General features: G+C 39.9%; 1 long non-coding RNA gene across 1 annotated transcript; it reads right to left on the minus strand.

The window, feature by feature from the left end:
• Positions 1 to 14499: 14499 nt before the first annotated feature.
• LOC130111910 (uncharacterized) lies at positions 14500 to 20235 on the minus strand. Its single transcript, XR_008810186.1, has 5 exons — positions 19604 to 20235; positions 18917 to 19252; positions 17322 to 17362; positions 16960 to 17063; positions 14500 to 15389 (listed from the first exon to the last, which is right to left on the minus strand). It is a non-coding gene; the product is annotated as an uncharacterized LOC130111910 (long non-coding RNA).
• Positions 20236 to 21203: the final 968 nt, after the last annotated feature.

A 21203-nucleotide genomic window follows, 5' to 3' on the forward strand; every position in this document is an offset into this window, starting at 1 on the left:
GTTAAATGTTTTCTTTGATATCGTTAAATACTAGGGGATTGAAAAATAATGTGAAGCGTAAGGCAACTTTTCTTTTTTGTAGGAGCAAAGGACAAATTGTGTGTTCTTGCAAGAAACTCATTCAGTTGAGACAGACAGAAAATTCTGGAAACAGCAGTGGGGAGACTCAGTTTTCTTTAGTCATGGGACATCACATTCGGCTGGCCTAATGATATTGTTAAACAGGTTCCCTGGAAGTGTAATTAACCACAGACGTGATATTAATGGCCATTGGCCAATGCTGGTGTTGGAAATTAATGAGGTAAACTATATTATGTTATGTGTATATGGGTACAACAGAAAAACCCAGAACAAACATGTATTTGCATCCCTGAGTGAGTAAGTTGTTGGAGGAATGGAAAGTGTCTTACACAACTGATAAAATCATAATGGGAGGAGACTTTAATGTGGGTCCTGGTCTCTGGTTTGACCATCCTCCATCAAGGGGACAGTGTCATAATTATGATGAAATCATAGTTGAATTAGTCACAAAAGCAAGTTTGACTGATTATTGGAGAATGAAAAATCCCACTACTACTCCATATACCTGGTTTAATGCATCTAATAATGGCCAATGTTCAAGGATAGATTATTGGTTGATCTCAAATACTTTAGTCAATGAGGTCTCTAAGTGTGAAATCTCTGCTTCACCTCTAACTGATCGTTGTGTCATCTCGTTGTCCTTTTTGTTGTGTAGGGAATGGGTCTAACCTTAGCTCTATCTGGAAGTTCAATAATAACCTTTTGGAAAATGAAGATTTTTGCACAGAAGCCAAACAACTGGTTAAAGAAATTGCTGAACTAGAAACGTCCTCCTTGAGTAAATGGGAGTGTTTCAAATGTAAAGTTAGACAGCTTGCGATTAAAATAAGCAAATGCTCTTCTAAACGTAAAAAGCAGAAACAGCGAGACATTGTAAGTGATATTAACAGATTATGTTGCAAAACTGAATTCATTGGAGGATCTCCAATCCCAATTAGATAATATTCGTCATATTTCTTTAGACTGGAAAAACAAAGACAAACCAAAAAGAAAATTCAGAAGTTGCTTATAAATGGTGTTACTATTGAAAATCAAGACCAAGTAAATGAGGAAATAAGAGCTTTTTATAGTAACCTGTACAAATCCAACTTTTCCAAGGAAATTTGTCTGTTGCTTTTTGAAAAAAATAGAGAATTTAATAAAATGATGGATGATGAATTCAAACAACATATGGAGGATAAGCTTAAGATTGAAGAGTTGGATAGAGCAATTCTGCGGATGTCTACTGGGAAGTCACCAGGACTTGACGGTTTAACCGCGGAGTTGTGCACTTCTTTTTTCTTGGAGGGATATAAGAGAACTGCTCTATAATGCCTATTTAGAATGTATTTCAGCAAAAAAACAAAAACAAAAAAAAACAAAACAAAAACTTTCTCCCACAATGAAGCAAGGTATTATCACCCTAATCCCGAAACCCAACAAAGATAAACTGTCGTTAGACAACTGGAGACCGACAACCTTATTATGTAACGATTACAAATGGTTGGCACATGTTTATAATAATCAAATAAATGAGGGCTCAACACAAATAGTCGATGAATGTCAATCAGCCTTATAAAAGTAGAAGTATACATAACAATACCAGGCTCTTACTTGTTATGCTTGATTACAGAGACTTAATTGATACATATAGTTTTGTGTTATTTCTTGATTTCTATAAGGCGTTTGATACCATCGAATATTCCTTTGTACTGAAAGCGCCACACTTTTTGGGTTTTGGAGAAAACTTTTGCAATGTAATTGAAATGTTTTACACTGACATATATAGTTCTGTGTCTTTGAACCCTGGAACGAGCCCTAGATTCAAGGTACAACGTGGTATTCGTCAAGGGTGCCCATATTGCCAAAATTATTTATTTTGACCACTCAGTTACTAACAATTCTTATCAATAACAATCCCGAAAATCAAGGTAGAACTATTTTTGACAAGGAATTTAGAATTAGTCAATTCGCAGAAGACACATACATTTTCTTAAGAAATTATTCTATAGTAAAGAAAATCTTTAATACAATTTCATTATTCTCTAAGGCATCAGGAGTATCCCTTAATATATATATAAAAAAGTGAATTACTTCCCATTCATTGATGCACAGATTCTCAAATTTCTTCAATTACAGTTGAGTCTGGAGTTAAATATCTAGGAATAACAATTTCTAAAAATGTCATTAGAAGAGAAGACATTAATATACATAACTGACATAACTGATATGAAGAAATTTCTCAGTCGCTGGCCGACCAGAGATCTTACTATTTTTTGGTAGAGTCATCTTATCTAAAGCAGAAGGTACCTCCAAATTAATTTATCCGTGTCGGGGTCCTCCCTATAGTCCCCGGGTCCTATAGTCCCCGGGTCCTATGTTCCCCGCTTTGTATGAGACCGGGGAATATCGGACCTTTTTGTATACAGAGGGCCCTATATTCCCCACTTTTCCCCAAAAGGGTCCTATGTTCCCCGTTTTGTATGTGCAGGGGAACATAGGACCTTTCTTTATAAAAAGGGTCCTATGTTCCCCTAGGGCACCCGGGGAACATAGGACCCTTTTTATAAAGAAAGGTCCTATGTTCCCCGGTCAGCAGGTTTGACGCTGTTTGGCGCAAAAAGTGCATTTTCAATAATGCATTATTTAGGGCAGATTATTAAGAAGACAATGAATCATACGATTTCTATTTTTATATCACAAAAACGAATTCACAAAGTCCAGGTTGGCTAAAGTATGTGGAAACTTTCGACACTACACAAATTCAATTTATTAGGCTATAGCCTATATTTGGGCGCATAACCCACCCCGGTAGTTCTCTGATATTTATGCGCGAAATGTGTCACTTACCGAGGAAAATGCTCCTCGCCGAGTAGGTGAGCTGGCTCGTCTGTGTCTGAATGTAATATAGTAAGCCTGTGTTCCTTGGGCAATTGTACCCGGGCGTAGCTCAGCCGGTAGAGCTCTCGCCTATGGATCGCAAGGTCGTGAGTTCGATCCCGGGTGCCGCCAACTCAGCGTATGAGTAGCACATTGTGCGAGAAGTGCTGGGAGCTGAGGATAGGTGTTGTGTTCCGTCCTCAGCAGTCCATCTCCCAGAGGTCTAGTGCATTGTACCAGGGATAGACTCCTGCGTAAGCTAGCTGATATCGACAATAGGCCAATTCCGACCCACTTCTTCTATGTTCGCTAGAAAGCCGTCGTTCCCATCATAACCACACCAGCTTATTGGGAAAAGCATCTGACAGATATTAGATAGAAACCATCTGCTCAGTAAGGCCCTTTAAGCATCATAATTGTAATGATAATAATAATAACATAATAATAATGACAATAATAATGATAATAATAATAGCCTAATAATAATAATGATGATGATGATGATGATAATAATAATAATAACAATATAGCCTTATATTAGAAATGCTAAAAATTGGATAATTGAAATATTTATAATTATAAAGTAGGCTAATATAGCATGGTAATAACAATAAAATAATAATATGTGCCTGGTCTCTTAAGATTCTAAGATGCTGTATGCTACAGAAATAACGGGACATAGGCCTAGGCTAATGAATACGCCTTTTTGACAAAATATGAATGAAAGGCTAATCAACAACGCTAAAGCTGAATCACAAAACACATATTGCTCGAAAAATAATTTATAAATAGCCAAATGCACACATGATTTCGAGTTTGGAAATATTTAAGACTTGTCGAGGATGTGTGGTCATCTGCACGCAAGTTTCCTGGCGTTCTAAACCACATGATCAAAATTCACCAATGTCTAAACCGCCCGCCAACTTGCAACAATTTGCAACAATCGGTTGTTATCGGTGATAACTCGTGGACTCACTGTCATGTGCTTACTAGCCTACAAGAAGACAAACAATGGCGATAGTTATGGATGGTGATCGAGGGGGCAAAGTGTTGGTACATGAGAACTTCAGATATCAGAAGCACCGCACCAATCAAGACACCATTAGATGGAGGTGCTGGAGGTGAAACTGTAGAGTGCCACTGATCACAAATAGATCTGAAGTGGAGGACGTGGATGCTAACATTATTGTGCACGATGTTGGGGAACACGTGCATCCCCCTGACGGAGAAATGGTGCACCGTGCAGAATTCCGACAGGGGGTGGTTGCAGAAGTTGCGAGGGAGCCAACAGTCCCAATCAGAAGGATCTATAATGCGCAAAGGGTCCTGCAGCGTCGGCAATGTCAAATCCAGGGTTTTAGCCCCTCTTTGCTGAGTAGCCTAATGGACTAGGACTACTCATTTTGATTTTTTGAAGAAGAAAAAAGCCTTAACGTTAGCCTAGTTAGGCCTTGGAGATTTTTGTTTTAGACCATGCCTTTTCTGGGGGGCTTCTGCCATAGACCAACCCTTTTTCAGCCAAGCTTTTACTAGAAGCATTTTGTTATTAATAGCCTATTATCAGCATTACTATAGTATTATGCCTGCAATTGTTATTTGTTATTAGGCCTCTTTTATAATTAGGCTATTATTATTATTATCATTATTATTATTAGGCTGTAATTATTATTATTATTATGTATTATTTATTATTATTATTGATATTATTACTATTACTATTACTATTATTATTATTATTATTATTAAAGAAGAACATCAAAGGATGTAAGGTAGCACTCATCAAATGAAAAAAAGACACAATTCTCTATTTTACCATTTCATTGTTTGGCATCAGTCATTAACTTGGCCGGGTGGTCTTCTTCAGAAACCTTAATGACTGATGCCAAACAATAAAATGGTGAAATAGAGGACTGCCTCTGTTATTTTTTTACCATTTGGTGAGTGTTACCTTACATCCTTTGATGTTCGTCTTTGATTCATGTTTTTGGTTTAGCACCTCCACAAGCCTTTAGTTTTTTGAGAAGCACATATTATTATTATTAGGCAATTAGCCTATTGTGTAAGGTAAGCGGCCCCCGTTGATGGATACTTTGTGCTGGTCCTAAATTTCAAGTCCTGGTCTAAGTTCTCTGCCTAAAAAGTTCATCATTAAAGTCTTTTTGAAAGAAAGTCTGCCAAGTGATTTAATATGGAAAACGATCTGCAAAGTAACAAGAAAGTGGCTGAAGTGTCCAGTGCTGTGCAAATTGAACTTTGAGCGAAGGTGGAAATGGCTAGGTTATACTGGTAGGTGGGCCTACTGCAAGACAAACTTGCGTTGATTGCCGACTGTCCATGCTGAGCCGGAGAGCCAACTAACTAGGCCTACTGCAGTAAATATTGGTAAGAAATAACAATAAAGCAAATTACAGCCTCCTCTAGGCCCGATTTGGATACGCACTCAAGGTGGCCTGCGATATACAACAGCCAACAATGGTAATACGGCCTAATTTAATCAGCGGAGGAATAGATTGTCGTAGCCTACATCTCAGCCATGACCCCAGTTTTGATTATTTTGGACCCGTTAAGGAAATAATTTGCAAAAAGGGTTCTAAGTTCCCCGGTTTGTTCCTCGATTGGCAATAGCGGGGAATATAGGACCCTTTATTTGGAAAAAGGTCCTATGTTCCCCTGGAAACAGCGGGGAATATAGGACCCTTTTTCCAAAAGAGGGTCCTATGTTCCCCGGTGTCTATTGCAACGGGGATTATAGGACCTTTTTAGGGGAAAACGGGGAATATGGGACCCTTTTTTTTGGGGAATATAGGACCCGGGGACTATAGGCACGGCCCCTCCGTGTCACTCCCTATATGTTTCTTCCAATAATATTTAAAAAAGCCAACTCAATTATATTCCAATTCATATGGAAAAATAAACCCATTATATAAAAATATCACAGCTAGTTAAAGAGTATGATAAGGGTGGTATTAAAGCTTTAGAATTTGAATCAGTGGCTGGAACTCTTAAGATTAAATGGCTAAAAGCATACTCGACACAGCCAACTTCTATGTCCTATGAGACTGAGGATGAATTTCTGAACAGGCTAGCCTTTGCTCATTCTTTTATCGAGGACAGTGACTCAACTTGTGTCTATGTAATTGGAGATTTTAATGCTGATTTGTCAGATAACAATTCTATATTTGCAAAACATCTGCTGTAGTTTTGTAATGATAGCAATTTAATTCTATCTAGCAAAGTATTCTTGCCTGATAAGAGTTTTGCTTATGTAAGTGAAGCGTGGCATACTACTTCTTGGCTTGACCATTGTATGTGTACAGCAGATGCCCATGTCTCTCTGGATAATATAGAGATATGCTATGGGCTGGTCACCTCTGATCACATACCTTTTGCTATGTTACTCAATGTTGAGAATGTACCCCTGCTGGCTGTTACTGGTAAGGCTGCTAATACAGGGAAGCGAGATTGGAAAAATCTGACTGAGGAGGATATTGATAGATATTCTACCCTAAGTGATAGATTGTTTAATAATATTGCACTGCCTAGGGATGCTTTAATATGCTTAAATATGAATTGCGAAGACCTACATCATGCTGCTGACCTCTGCGTCATGTATGATTGTGACGGCTCTTAATGCTTCCAGTGAGCCCTTCCGTAAACACAGGAATAAGGTGCATATTATCAAACCTGGGTGGAATGAGGTTGTGGCTGAACAACATGCTGCAGCTAGAGAAGCCTTTGCACTCTGGTCTGAGTCAGGAAGGCCTAGACAGGGGGAATTGTTTGAGCATAAAAAACTTAAATACAAGATTTAAATATGCTCTTCGTTTTATTAAGCAAAATGAGAACACAACGAGAGCTGACTCGCTTGCCAGGAAGTTGCAAAGTAACAATCATAATGACTTCTGGAAAGAGGTCAAAGTCAAGAGTAATCATAAACCCCCCCTACGGTCTGATATTGAGGGTGTTTGTGGCTCAGACAAAATAGCTGGGGTATGGCGAAAGCATTATGACTGTTTATTTAACTGTGTTAAAAGTAATGCCGTTGTAGTGGGTAATGCTGATCTCTCTGTTAACACGGTACTCAGGTCAGCTGATGCCTCAGATGCCATTATGATGCTACTTAATAACAAGACCTGTGGTATGGACTGCATTACTGCAGAACACCTCACGTATGCCAGTCTTAGGCTCTGCCCAATGCTTGCCATGTGTTTCACTGGTCTTATGGTTCACGGGGTTCTTCTTGATTCTATGATGTCTGTACTGTTAGTCCCTGTCCTTAAAGACAAGGCTGACAAACCAAATAGCATGGACAGTTATAGACCTATTGCACTTGCCAGTGTTCTGTCTAAAGTGCTGGAAAGAATTCTCCTAACTAGGTTGGAAATGTACGTTCTCACGACTGACATCAGTTTGGATTTAAAAGAAAACATGGCACTGATTTATGCATTTATGCTCTAAAGGAGATAGTGGCCAAATATAGAAGCCAAAATTCTACTGTATTTCTATATTTTATTGACGCTTCCAAGGCATTTGACAGTGTTAATCATGAGAAACTATTTATGAAATTGTTGGCTAGAGGTGTTCCAAATTATATAGTCAGAATTATTGTCTTCTGGTATGCTCAGACGTTTCAGGTTAAATGGGACAATGATGTGTCTGCCACGTTCCATGTAGGCAATGGGGTTCGCCAAGGTGGAATTTTGTCTCCTTTTTTGTTCAGCGTGTATATGGATGACCTGTCAAGACAGCTGAATGGGTGTAACACGCGCTGTCTTGTGGGTGGCTCTGTCGTCAGTCACCTCATGTATGCTGATGATTTAGTTTTAGTTAGCCCATATAGCCCATATAGCCCAGTAGCTGGACTTCGGCAGCTACTGAAGATGTGCTCGCAGTATGGCGAAGAACATGACATTAAATATAACGGCAAAAAAAAAGTAATGTCATGATTGTCAGAAGTAGAGAGGACAGGAAATCAAAATTTCCTGTGTTTCAGTTATCAGATAGTCCTCTCGATACATGCAAGGAAATAAAATATCTTGGACATGTCCTCTCTGATGATCTGACGGATGACAGAGATATATACCGGCAATGCTGTAAAATCTATGCCCAGCCTAATATGTCAAGTGTTTATTGTTTACTGCTTATGTAACACCTCTGTATACAGCTCATCTCTGGTCTTCTTACAGAAAGAGAAGTATACAGAGGCTATAGAATACCTCTGTATACAGCTCATCTCTGGTCTTCTTACAGGAAGAGAAGTATACAGAGGCTATAGAACACCCCTGTATACAGCTCATCTCTGGTCTTCTTACAGGAAACAGGAAGAGAAGTATACAGAGGCTATATAACAGCTCTGTATACAGCTCATCGATAGGTGGCAAGTATTGGGCCAGATGTCCTACTTGCCAAAAGGAATGCGAAGCGGTGCGGTGGCCTCTTGCTTCCTGGTGTAGTAATCGCTGCGGGTCCATCACTTAGCTTGCTAGGTAGGACCTTGCACATGGTTTCTTGTTACATATGCTAGCATATGGCCGCCCCTATGCAACTGTGACCGCAGCAGCACATTCTCGTGGTACCTCCTGTTTTTCACAAAGCCTGCTGCGGGGGCGACCGGGTTCCCGGCGGTATAACCGGGTGGGTTGATTGGACTCGTTAGCCTTGCTTGGCAGCCAATCTAGGAGGACAACTCTGATTTCAAACCCGGGCAGATGAAGCTCGTTAGCCTTGTCAGGCAATTCATCTAGAAGGAGAACTCTTGATTTAAAACCTCCGCTGCTTTGCGGGTGTACTCATCTACGGGAAAGGCTTCGGGAAGAAACCCCGAGGAAAAAGCTGCATCCATCTCCATTGCCAGTCGTCTTGCTTAGTCTTAGCCACTGGTAGTAGGTGGTCTCGGACGAGAGAGTGGGGTTGATGATGCGAAACTTTTCCCCACTTTAAACAAAATCATTACGCAAGTCATCAGTCATCCATTCATCACCCCATTTTTATTCTCAAAGTCCTGTGGTGATAGGGGCGTGACGAAGCGACAGGTGTGGGTACACTGGAAGTCGTAGCCACAAACCTGCACACAGGCGGCTCAGACCATATGATTGTTGTTCACTGAAAGGAGCAGAAGTGGAGTCCGGCAGCCCTCTGAGCGACTGAGCAGCCCTCTTTAGGACCGCACTGCTCACCTCCCTGGCATGAGGAAGGGTCTAGAAAAGGTGACCTAAAAATTGCCTGCTCCACGTCACCCCATCCGGCAAACCGCGGTCGAAGGGGGCTCTTATTTTTGCGGTCGAAACAACAGAAAAAAAGACGAAAACAACACCTTTGAAAATTGCCACATGGAACATTCGCACTCTTCTTGTCAGGGAAAATGCAGAAAGACCCAAGAGACGCACAGCACTTATTGCAAATGAACTAAACAGGTACATTGACATTGCCACCTTGAGTGAGACCAGGCTGGCAGGACAGGGTGAAATTCGCGAAAGAAGCGCAGACTACACTTTCTTCTGGAGTGGGTGCGAACCTGAGGAGAAACGTGAAGCTGGAGTTGGCTTCGCAGTCAAGTCAACTCTCGTACGCAAACTGGCCACGCCTCCAAAAGGCGTGAATGATCGCCTAATGACGCCGAGACTCCCCCTTTCTCAGGGGAAGAAATCTGTCACCTGTGTCAGCGCCTATGCATCCACGATGACCAATTCAGATGAGATCAAGGATAAATCTTATGAAGACCTGAATACTGTCATCGCCGACGTTCCCAGCGCTGAAAAACTCATCATTCTTGGTGATTTTAATGCAAGAATTGGCACAGACAGCATGTCCTGGGAAGGCGTGATCGGAAAGCACGGAGTTGGAAGCTGCAACAGCAATGGATTGCTATTTCTTAAGACCTGCGCAGAACATGGGCTTCTGATCACAAACACAGTATTTCAGCTCCGCATCAGCAACAGAACGTCCTGGATGCACCCGAGGTCCAAACACTGGCACCTGATTGACTATGTCATTGTCAGGAAAACAGACCGGCAGGACATAAGAGTTACAAAGGCTATGTGTGGGGTAGAGTGCTGGACGGATCACCGCTTCATTGTTTCTAAAGTCAATCTCCACATTCAGCCCAAGAGACGCCCACAGGGCATGAAAGCACAGAAACGTCTAAATGTCAGTAAACTAAACAATTATAACATCAAGAAGTCCGTCACAGACACTCTGGAGGAACGACTGGAGGTTACTGTGCTGGATAACCAGAATATGGAGGCTGCTTGGACCGCACTTCGTGACACAGTGTATAACACAGCCTCGGAGTGTCTAGGCTCTTCCACATGGAAACACAAAGACTGGTTTGATGAAAACTGCACTGAGATAAACCAGCTGTTAGAAGAGAAACGCTGTGCCTACAAACTTCATATTGAAGACCCCCAGTCAACGGCCAAGACAGATGCACTTAGGAACATCCGCAGCTCTATCCAAAGAAAACTACGCCGAATGCAGGATTCATGGCTGATGAGATACAGGGCTTTGCAGACAGAAATGACATGAAAAACTTCTACACTTCAGCAATGTTTTGAATCGCCCTTCTACCATCAACTATTAAGCCATCGATCGACTACCCCAAATTCCATCTGATGAGACGCTGAGCACCCTTCCAACAATGGAAGAGACGCTTAAGGCAATCGGACAGTTGTCAAGCGGAAAAGCGCCTGGCTCAGACTCCATCCCAGCTGAAATTTATAAAGAAGGAGGGCCTGTGATTGCTAAGAAACTTCAACAGTTGTTTCATCTCATATGGCAAACTGAAACACTGTAAAAAAAAAACGTATAAAAACGGTCAATGACTGGCAGCTATGGCTGCCAAACAAAAACCGTAAAATTAAAGTAAACTCTCCTAATTCAAATTAAGTCCAGAAACATTACTTTTACAGAAATTTTCATTTAGGGGTCCGCGGTGGTGTAGCGGTCTAAGCATCGGCTTTGTGTCGATGCAGTTGCCCACTGGGGACTGGGGTTCGCGCCCCGGTCTCGTCAGATCCGACTATGGCCGGACTCGATGAAGCAGCAATAATTGGCAACACTGTCTTTGGGAGGGGGGCGGAGTCGGCTTGTGTTCGTCACGTGAATGCGTCTGTGTGTGTCGGAAAACGCAGTGGTTCGGCCTGGAGTCGCCTTGTCACGAAAGTGGAGAGGCGTCTCCTACGAGACTGCCGGCTGGAGAGATGCAGTTGGCGAACGCATGCAGTACGAGGGTGGGTGTCTGAATTAAAATAGGGATCGATTGGCCACTAAATTGGGAGAAAAAAGGGAAAAATCAGAAATAAACTTATAAAAAATAAATGTTCATTTAATGCTCTGCAGAAAAATACCCTTATTTTACAGATTTTTTTCCTATATTATTACGATCAAAAACTTTTAATAAAGTGACGATGCTAAAAGTTCTGCAGAACAATTGGAGAGCTTGGTTGGGGCAGGGCCGAAGGCCGGCGCACTCAAATATTTACAGTTACTATGGCTTGAACAGTTTCAGTCGATGCTACTCAAATATTAGCAGCCAGCTACTATAGCTTTGACATTTTCAGTTAATGCAACTTGAATATCTGCAGTTACTCTGGCTTTAACATTTTCAGTCAGTGGTACTCTAATAGTAGCTGTTACTATGGCTTTAACAGTTTTAGTCGATGCTACTCAAATATTTGCAGTTAGCCTACTATGGCTTTAACATTTTCAGTTAATGCAAATCAGATATTTGCAGTTACTATGGCTTGAACAGTTTCAGTCGATGCTACTCAGCCAGCTACTATAGCTTTGACATTTTCAGTTACTGCAACTTAAATATCTGCAGTTACTCTAGCTTTAACATTTTCAGTTAATGCGTCTCAAATATTTGCATTTACTACAACTTCAACATTTTCAGTCAATGGTACTCTAATAGTAACTGTTACTATGGCTTTAACAGTTTCAGTCACTGCTACTCAAATATTTGCAGTTACTATGGCTTAAGTTAAATATTCACATAATACACGTCGACATGCACTGGGGTCTAGCCATTAGCTGTAGCTACGTTAGTCTGCAAGCAAACAATGTGTACCAAGTCAGCTAGCTGGCTAGCTACTCGACGTTAACGTTTGACCCCTCTTCTTGTCATAAAGTTAGTTAGCTAGCAGCTAATGTTAGACTAGAATGAGCACAACTTGTCGGCTAGCGCAATGCAGCTAATAATAGCTACCTAACATTAGCACTAACGTCACAGCTAACGTTAGTTAGACCCTCAGAAAACGCTTATTTTTCAGTTAAATAGCTCGATGTAGCTAACGTTACTACCTGCAGTGTAAACGAACGAGGTTACGGTACCTCCGAGGTATAGCTAGCAATAATCGACGGTACCAACCTAGCGCAAACTTGGCAGGGGGTCAGCTAAGTTAGCTAATGCTGCTAGATTACACTTTTCAGAGGAACGTTGTAGACTTACCAGATGTTGCTCTTTCTGGTGACCACTAAAGACTCACGAACACGCTCTGTGGTGATTGCAGAACGGAAGCAGGTGCTTTGTTCGAACGGGCACGGGAAACGCTATACCTGCTTCTGATTGGCCAGTCCTCACTGTTTACTCTCTGATTGGCTATAGGCGCTGCTGCGCTGTCGTCATGGCACGTAGGCCTAGTCATTTTAAGTTGCGGGCGCGGGAAACGTTATATCTGCTTCTGATTGGCCAGTTCTCACTGTCTACTCTCTGATTGGCTATAGGAGCTGCTGCGCTGTTGTCATGCCACGTGATTAGTTAGGTCTAGTCATTTTAAGTTTGGCATAAGTAATATGTTTAAGTGTTGCTTAACTAATGCAAAAAAATAGTTCAAGTCAATTAAAAATTATGAGTTTGTTACTTAAAAACAAAGAAATTGGAAGAACATGTCACACAAACTTGAAATTTCTAAGTTTGTAGAACACTGTGAAAACATTGAGTATACCCTACTTAATCTATTAAATTACTTGGAGCATTAGGGTTTACAGTGTACCTTTATTTTACAGATTTTTTATAGATTATTACAATCAAACACTTTTAATAAAGTGACAATGCTAAGAGTTCTGCAGAAAAATACTGTTATTCCACAGATTTTTTCCTAAATTAATACAATCAAACACTTTTAATAAAGTGACAATGCTAAGAGTTCTGCAGAAAAAATACCGTTATTCCACAGATTTTTCCTAAATTATTACGATCAAACGCTTTTAATAAAGTGACAATGCTAAAAGTTCTGCAGAAAAATACCTTTATTCTACAGATGTTTCAGATTATTACAATCAAACACTTTTAATAAAGTGACAATGCTAAGAGTTCTGCAGAAAAATACCTTTATTCTACCGATTTTTCCTACATTATTACGATCAAACACTTTTAATAAGTCTTAAAAACCACCTTAAAAACAGTCTGACTGGCAGGTACGACTGCCAAACAAAAACCCTAAATATTTTCACTGTTAATTATTATCAATTAAAGTAGGGTGGGGAACTTAATTACAAATAAAATACACACCACTGTTGATTCTAAAACCCCTTTATTTAATGTAGAGCTGTAAATTTACAATATCAACCAATTATTCACAAAAAGTTCTTCAGATCCCCCCAGGAGGAATTGAAAAACTAAAGATTCTATTTCTCCATATGTGTATCTTGTCTGTTAACAGTACTATCATGAAGTCATGATTTGACCTTTGAAACAGGTGGAGAGCTTTTGGGCTCAGGGGGTTGTGGTCTGTTGTTTTTTAGCTTGTATTTTCCATTTCAGTTTTGTTTTCCACATTATTCTCCTGACCCTTGGGGGCTCTGTATACTGTCGTTCTGATAATATTTGTAGTATTTGTGAACAAGCATTACATTCTTGATTTAGAACCCTAAATATGCAGTGTACTACGAAGTAAAATCAAACCATACAAAAGGTCAATGAATCTGTACCAGAAGTGACAGTGCAACGTAGCAGATAAAGTAGAATCCTCCTCCAATTTGCCAGTAATCAGCTGGATCTTTGGTGCATCTGGGGATGGGGGGAGGGGAAAGGGAAAAACTAAGATCCACTGAAAAGTCCTTACTATAAAAAGTAGGGTTTTTTTTTTACTATTTATTTAAACAACCATGAGGAGTTTGCAGTTTGCTATTTTGGGGTGTGACCTTTTTTCTTTTTTTGCAACTTTCTAAAATAAAAGCCATATATATGGTGTGAAAATGTGTCACTACACCCTATGGTTTAATTGATTAAGTGGGGATATGGTGTTCGAATCCCACCTCTGGCAGGACATTTTCACTTACAAACAAACTTCTTTTCGTTCAAACAAATTTAGTTTGTTTAAAACTGCGAGTGAGAGACAAACTTAGTTTGTTTCTTTAAAACACAAAATTAGCAATGGATTTTGTGTCTTTCAGACTGAAATAAAAACAGGATAAGGCTGACTGTTCATTAGTGAAAAGACATGTATGTATTGTCAATGGCAAGAGACAAATAATTTTTTGATCCTGTTTGAATTGAGCCTTGATTCACACATACAGTATGATGTTGTCGATTTAAAAGATAATTTTGCTAGTCAGGGAAGTCGAAGTTTATTGTAAAACTATTGAAGTAAAAGCCTGTGAAAATACGTAATTATAAAGACGACACGACCACGACTCACATAAGTGACGTTGTCTCGTTCAACATTCACAGAAAGCCAGTCCTACAAGCAGCTCTCACGGACTTAACTGACTAACTCTTCTTTCAGAGCACTGCAGCTCTCAACAACAGCAGACTTGTAGTCATTTTCATCTCTTTTAATACTTTTTCCCTCATTATGTGTCGAGCTAACGGCCATGCCGCTGTGAATGACTACATGGTTCTTTACTATTTCTACGACAAGCTACGACTTTCTTTACTTGTAAAATTACCTTTTAAATTGACAAACATCATATGTGTGATTCACGGCTCAATTCAAACAGGCTCAAGAAATAATTTGTCTCTCACCATTGACTGCCATACAAAACTTATCTGAAATAAGGTCCCATGGGGCACACCGGAAGGGGCGTGACTTGGGCTCTCTATTGTTGTTGTAAAACTATTTACAAATGTGTGCAGAGAGTTGTGTCTGTATAGATTGTAAATGTGAAAAAGAATCACATGCACACAAATCACCACACACATTTGCAAATCTTCCGCGGCAGAAGTGTAGCAAAAGTCACGTGTGAAAAGACAGCCAATTGAGAGGCCCATGTGAGTTGTAACTGATGACTTGTCTGTATTTCCAGCTCTTGGAGCAAAATACTTAGACTTTTCCACCAAGGCTTTTAAAGATGTGTCTACACTTACAGATCTCCATCATAATGTAAGGGATAGTGGATAACATTGACTAATATCTTGTCTTATAGTATATTGCAGTTGATACTAATGGTAGACTTGTCTCTCCGTTGGGCGCCTGTTCTCTGTCGTAAACCTTGTTCCAATGCTTGATCTACAAAAAATATAAACACATTTCTCGTCATTAGCAGTTATCAGTATTGGAAATGAGAATGTAAAAAAATGTTTAGAAATAAACAGGCATTTATACATACACAGTACACATGCATAAGGCCAAATATAACATCTCTGCAACATCTCTCCAAGACAAGCATAAGCCTGATCATATACTGTATTTCTGTGTAATTTAGGGGGGAGCTGATGTAAAACTCTTCAAAGCAGTATGATATCAAAGGCCAGTGTGTAGTATTTTGTGGTATTTACTCCATATAGGGGACCTGACAGAAATGGAATATAATATTCATACGCAGTTTTTCTTAGCATATAACTGCATGAAAATAAGAATCAGGGCGGCTGTGGCTCAGGGGGTAGAGTGGTCATCCAATCAGATGGTTCGATCCCTGACTCCTCCTGTCCACATGTTGAAGTGTCCTTTGCTCCCAATGGTTGAGAACTGCGTGGTCACCTGTCGATATCAGTGTGTGTGTGTGTGTGTGGCAATAAATTGCACATGGCCTATCACAATACAAGACAATAACTAGAAATACCTCAAGGCGGTTTTATGCCTCTGCGCAGATGTTATTTTGAAGTTGACATTCATGTGTGTCCAGATGCATATAACATATGTAGTGAAGAATTATTTATTTTTTTAAATAATGTAGTGTATATTTTCTTCAAAATTGAGAATATTACTTCATATATGTAGTTACAATAAGTAAACATCAGAGAAAAATATGCTGTTGTCAGTTAAAACATGATGTGCATTGCGTTGTAATGCCATTGTGAGTGATTTTAATGTCTTATTGTTACTATGATTTTAGTTTGTTATAAACATCCAGATCATGTGCTCATTGTTTTTGGTGTGTTGAGGGCAGTAACGTTCATTAATGATTTTCCAAAACACAATAACTGTGTTATCATGCATGAGAGAATACTGAACTATTGCTGAATATCATTTAAACTTATTTAGGGGGTCACAGTGACCTTGGCCTTTGGGCAGTTAGCCCTCGAGTCCAAGTGAATGTTTGTGCCAAATTTGGAGAAAATTTCTGAAGCTGTTTTTGAGATATCGCATCTACAAGACATGAGGTCACAGTGACCTTGACCTTTGACCTCCAAAATCTAATCTGTTCATTTTTGAGTACAAGGGAACGTTTATGCCAAATCTGAAGAAAGTCCCTTAAGGCGTTCTTGAGATATTGCGTTCACAAGAATGGGACATATGGCCAGACGGACAATCTGAAAACTTCATGCCTTCTGGCCCTGGCTATCGCCAATGCGGAGGCACAAGAATTTGGATATAAAAATGATCATTCCCACGATCGTAATATCTATCCAAAAAAGTGCAATATGATTTATTTTTTTACCATATTGTGCAGCCCTATTTGTGTATAATACAGGCACTTACTTTAAGAATTGTGTATTTAATCGCATGTTGTTATCTGCCTACCCTACACACACCAAACTTCAGATCAAATCGAAAATATTTCACACCACTGAGTAAATGTATCATTTCATGTGTCAATATGTGTTTGGATGTGTGTGAGAAGAGGAAAGGGTATTACCTGCAGGTTGAGTGAAGGCCTGCAGTGAGGTTGTGGAAACTAACAACCCCACAATACATCACAGCAACTCCCCGGGCACTTCTCGAGCTCATGCTGCATTTTCCCTTTTGCAAAGACAGAGAGGACAGAGATGGATAGGTCATGTTTATCTTTCTTCTACTAATTTCTCAACTACTTGAACAACACCAAATGAGCGATGAGGATGGTAGTTATGCTAAGCAAGCAGTCATTCAATCTCTTAGACTGATCAGGATTTTTTAATGGGGCAAATAGTATGATTTATGTAAATAACTTGAAAACATTCACATCTTTTATCGTCTTAGAATGACATGTAGTATAGGCTGTATATATAAATTACTGACCTTTCCCTCTGACAATCATCACCTTGCCTTGATGAGCGTCTCTGGAATTAGAATGAGAAGTATCAGTGAATTTACATAGTATGCATATACACTACCGTTCAAAAGTTTGGGATCACCCAAACAATTTTGTGTTTTCCATGAAAAGTCACACTTATTCACCACCATATGTTGTGAAATGAATAGAAAATAGAGTCAAGACATTGACAAGGTTAGAAATAATGATTTGTATTTGAAATAAGATTTTTTTTACATCAAACTTTGCTTTCGTCAAAGAATACTCCATTTGCAGCAATTACAGCATTGCAGACCTTTGGCATTCTAGCTGTTAATTTGTTGAGGTAATCTGGAGAAATTGCACCCCACGCTTCCAGAAGCAGCTCCCACAAGTTGGATTGGTTGGATGGGCACTTCTTTGAGCAGATTGAGTTTCTGGAGCATCACATTTGTGGGGTCAATTAAACGCTCAAAATGGCCAGAAAAAGAGAACTTTCATCTGAAACTCGACAGTCTATTCTTGTTCTTAGAAATGAAGGCTATTCCATGCGAGAAATTGCTAAGAAATTGAAGATTTCCTACACCGGTGTGTACTACTCCCTTCAGAGGACAGCACAAACAGGCTCTAACCAGAGTAGAAAAAGAAGTGGGAGGCCGCGTTGCACAACTGAGCAAGAAGATAAGTACATTAGAGTCTCTAGTTTGAGAAACAGACGCCTCACAGGTCCCCAACTGGCATCTTCATTAAATAGTACCTGTTAGAGCCTGTTTGTGCTGTCCTCTGAAGGGAGTAGTACACACCGGTGTAGGAAATCTTCAATTTCTTAGCAATTTCTCGCATGGAATAGCCTTCATTTCTAAGAACAAGAATAGACTGTCGAGTTTCAGATGAAAGTTCTCTTTTTCTGGCCATTTTGAGCGTTTAATTGACCCCACAAATGTGATGCTCCAGAAACTCAATCTGCTCAAAGAAGTGCCCATCCAACCAATCCAACTTGTGGGAGCTGCTTCTGGAAGCGTGGGGTGCAATTTCTCCAGATTACCTCAACAAATTAACAGCTAGAATGCCAAAGGTCTGCAATGCTGTAATTGCTGCAAATGGAGGATTCTTTGACGAAAGCAAAGTTTGATGTAAAAAAAATCTTATTTCAAATACAAATCATTATTTCTAACCTTGTCAATGTCTTGACTCTATTTTCTATTCATTTCACAACATATGGTGGTGAATAAGTGTGACTTTTCATGGAAAACACAAAATTGTTTGGGTGATCCCAAACTTTTGAACGGTAGTGTAGGTACATGGAACTTAACATAAATGTAGATTCATTCCAACTTGGATGTATTGCTAGGTATTCATTAGGTGAATAAAATATCCATTAATCAAGCAGTTGCATTTTGGCTGGTAAAACAAGGCGTGAAATAGGTCCTCTAAAGCTTATTATAAGGGTGGGATCGGTAGGGGACGTACACACAAAAGTTTCCAGTGTTGTGTTAATGTACAGTAAAATGTACATTTAATCATTTCATATTTAATCTAATTTAATGTACATTTACGGTCAGCATATTGAGAAAAACTCACCCACGAATTAATGTTAACTTACTGCTGCTGAAGAAATCTAAGGCAGACATCGGTTCATGGCAGACCCTTAAGGACATCACCTTGGTCTTTGGGAAACAGTGATCACCATTCTTCACCGTTTTCTGACAGATACGATGTAACGTAACGTGTGCTCTGCTGCTCACATCATGTTCACATATTAGACATTGACACCTTGTTTTCCTGGCTGAGGTGTGCCACTGCTTTAATTCCTTTACCATGTAAACACACACGACACACACCCTTTTCACACAACTAACTGAATCTGCACGAATCACACAAATGACTTATTGAGGACTCACAACGATGATTTTCGCCGAAAGGTGACAAGTTTGCATCCCTGACACACACACACACACACACACACACACACACACACACACACACACACACACACACGGGGGGGGGGGGAGAGAGAGAGAGAGACATAACGTTAACGACATGACAAAGACTCGCTGCCTGCAAACAGAGGCAAACAAACCTCTCGTTTAACCCACATGTAATATTAACACCACGAGTCAGGCCAACAAGCTAACTAACGTTGTCACCTGTGACGTCACTTAATTTAACGTTACTTAACGGTTAAGTAGCTAATCTGTTTGAAAGCATCATTACTGTAAGTTAGGGAATGAACACAAACATTGCGTTTGGTTATGAATGTACAGCAAATAGCAGGGAAATGCTTCCTTACCTGACATAGCAGCAGGAGAACTGTTATAACCCGGAAGTTGATTTAGCTAATGTTAGCTAGCTGACCAAACATCCGTCTCACCCTTCAACTGTGTCCATACTCCATTGTCTTGTTCTCCGTCCAAATCCCACAACTCGGATTCGGTCAAAATAAAAACATGGCAAGCAGATGTAAAATAATCCAGGTAATAATCCAGGCAATAATCGAGGTAATAACCCAGGTAATCCACTAGTGGACCGACTGGCGCTAGCGCCGGCCCCAGCTGACGTAGCGGATCGGTGTCCAATTTCGGACGGCGAAGCCCGAAAAAACGCACAATTTGGCGACGTTTTGTCTTGCTAGTTAAATTAGCTACGTTGCCGTTTTCCTTAACAGCTGTCGTGTTTCCGGCATGCTGTATTCGCTAGCTTCCACCTGTAGCCTAGCTTTAGCTTCCACCTGTAGCCTAGCTTTAGCTTCCACCTGTAGCCTAGCTTTAGCTTCCACCTGTAGCCTAGCTTTAGCTTCCACCTGTAGCCTAGCTTTAGCTTCCACCTGCCGCTGTTTCTCCTTAAGTCCCTTCAAACTGAGGACGTGTCCTACTTTGGACGGCGAAACATTGCGTCCAACTTCGGTCGCTTCCGACGACATACAGACAGACAGACAGACAGACACACACACACACACACACACACACACACACACACAGACAGACATACAGACAAAGCGAACGTCGCCCAGAGGTGGAGTCTATGGGGTGTGGCAGCTTTTTCGTACCCGAGGTTATAAATGACCGATTTGTGTTCCCAGATATCAACGTATCTGAATTAAATTTTGTATTTCACCGGTGATTTTCAAAAAAAGGCGCGCACAGTTGTCATTGGCCAGTTTTCTTGATGACAGCCACATCAACCAATCATGTTCATTCAAGCTTTCCCATCAACAAGTGTACCAATTTAATTACAGAGTTTTAATGTAAAAGTACACATAAATCTAAAACTAATAAGATTTACCTTAAAATTACAGAGAAAAACGTTAGATTGTTAGTATGGACTTAAACCTTTATATAACAAGCTACATATTTGATTACAGGTTGAATGTATAATTACATGCAAATATAAAAATAATAAGATTGACCTTAACATTACAGACAAAAGTGTTAATATTGTTAGTATGGACATAAACTTTGATATACCAGGCTACATATTTAATTACAGATAATTACTGTCATTTTACGTGAATTTGTATGTAATTTAAGAAAACAGAAAAGATAATGTAAAATTAATATAGTATTTTTCTGTAAAAGAATGAGAAATAAATGTAGTTTGTCATTACTGTCATGATACTTAAAATAACAGGCGGATTGTTGATTTACAGATAATGTCTGTAATTTTACAGTTTTGTACACTATTTTTAAAGAACAGGAAAACTACTGTGAAAAATGTGAATCATATACTGTCAAATTGGGATTTTTTTTTTTACTGTGTACCTCAGGACTCTAAAGATGCCTCAGTTATCCACCTCTATAAGCGCAAGGGAAATCGCCAATCGTGTGATAACCACCGTGGGATTTCTCTGCTGTCCATTGCAGGCAAGCTGCTTGCAAGAATTTTATTAAATT

Source organism: Lampris incognitus, chromosome 4 (genome assembly GCF_029633865.1).
Source record: "Lampris incognitus isolate fLamInc1 chromosome 4, fLamInc1.hap2, whole genome shotgun sequence".
Classification (NCBI taxonomy): Eukaryota; Metazoa; Chordata; class Actinopteri; order Lampriformes; family Lampridae; genus Lampris; species Lampris incognitus.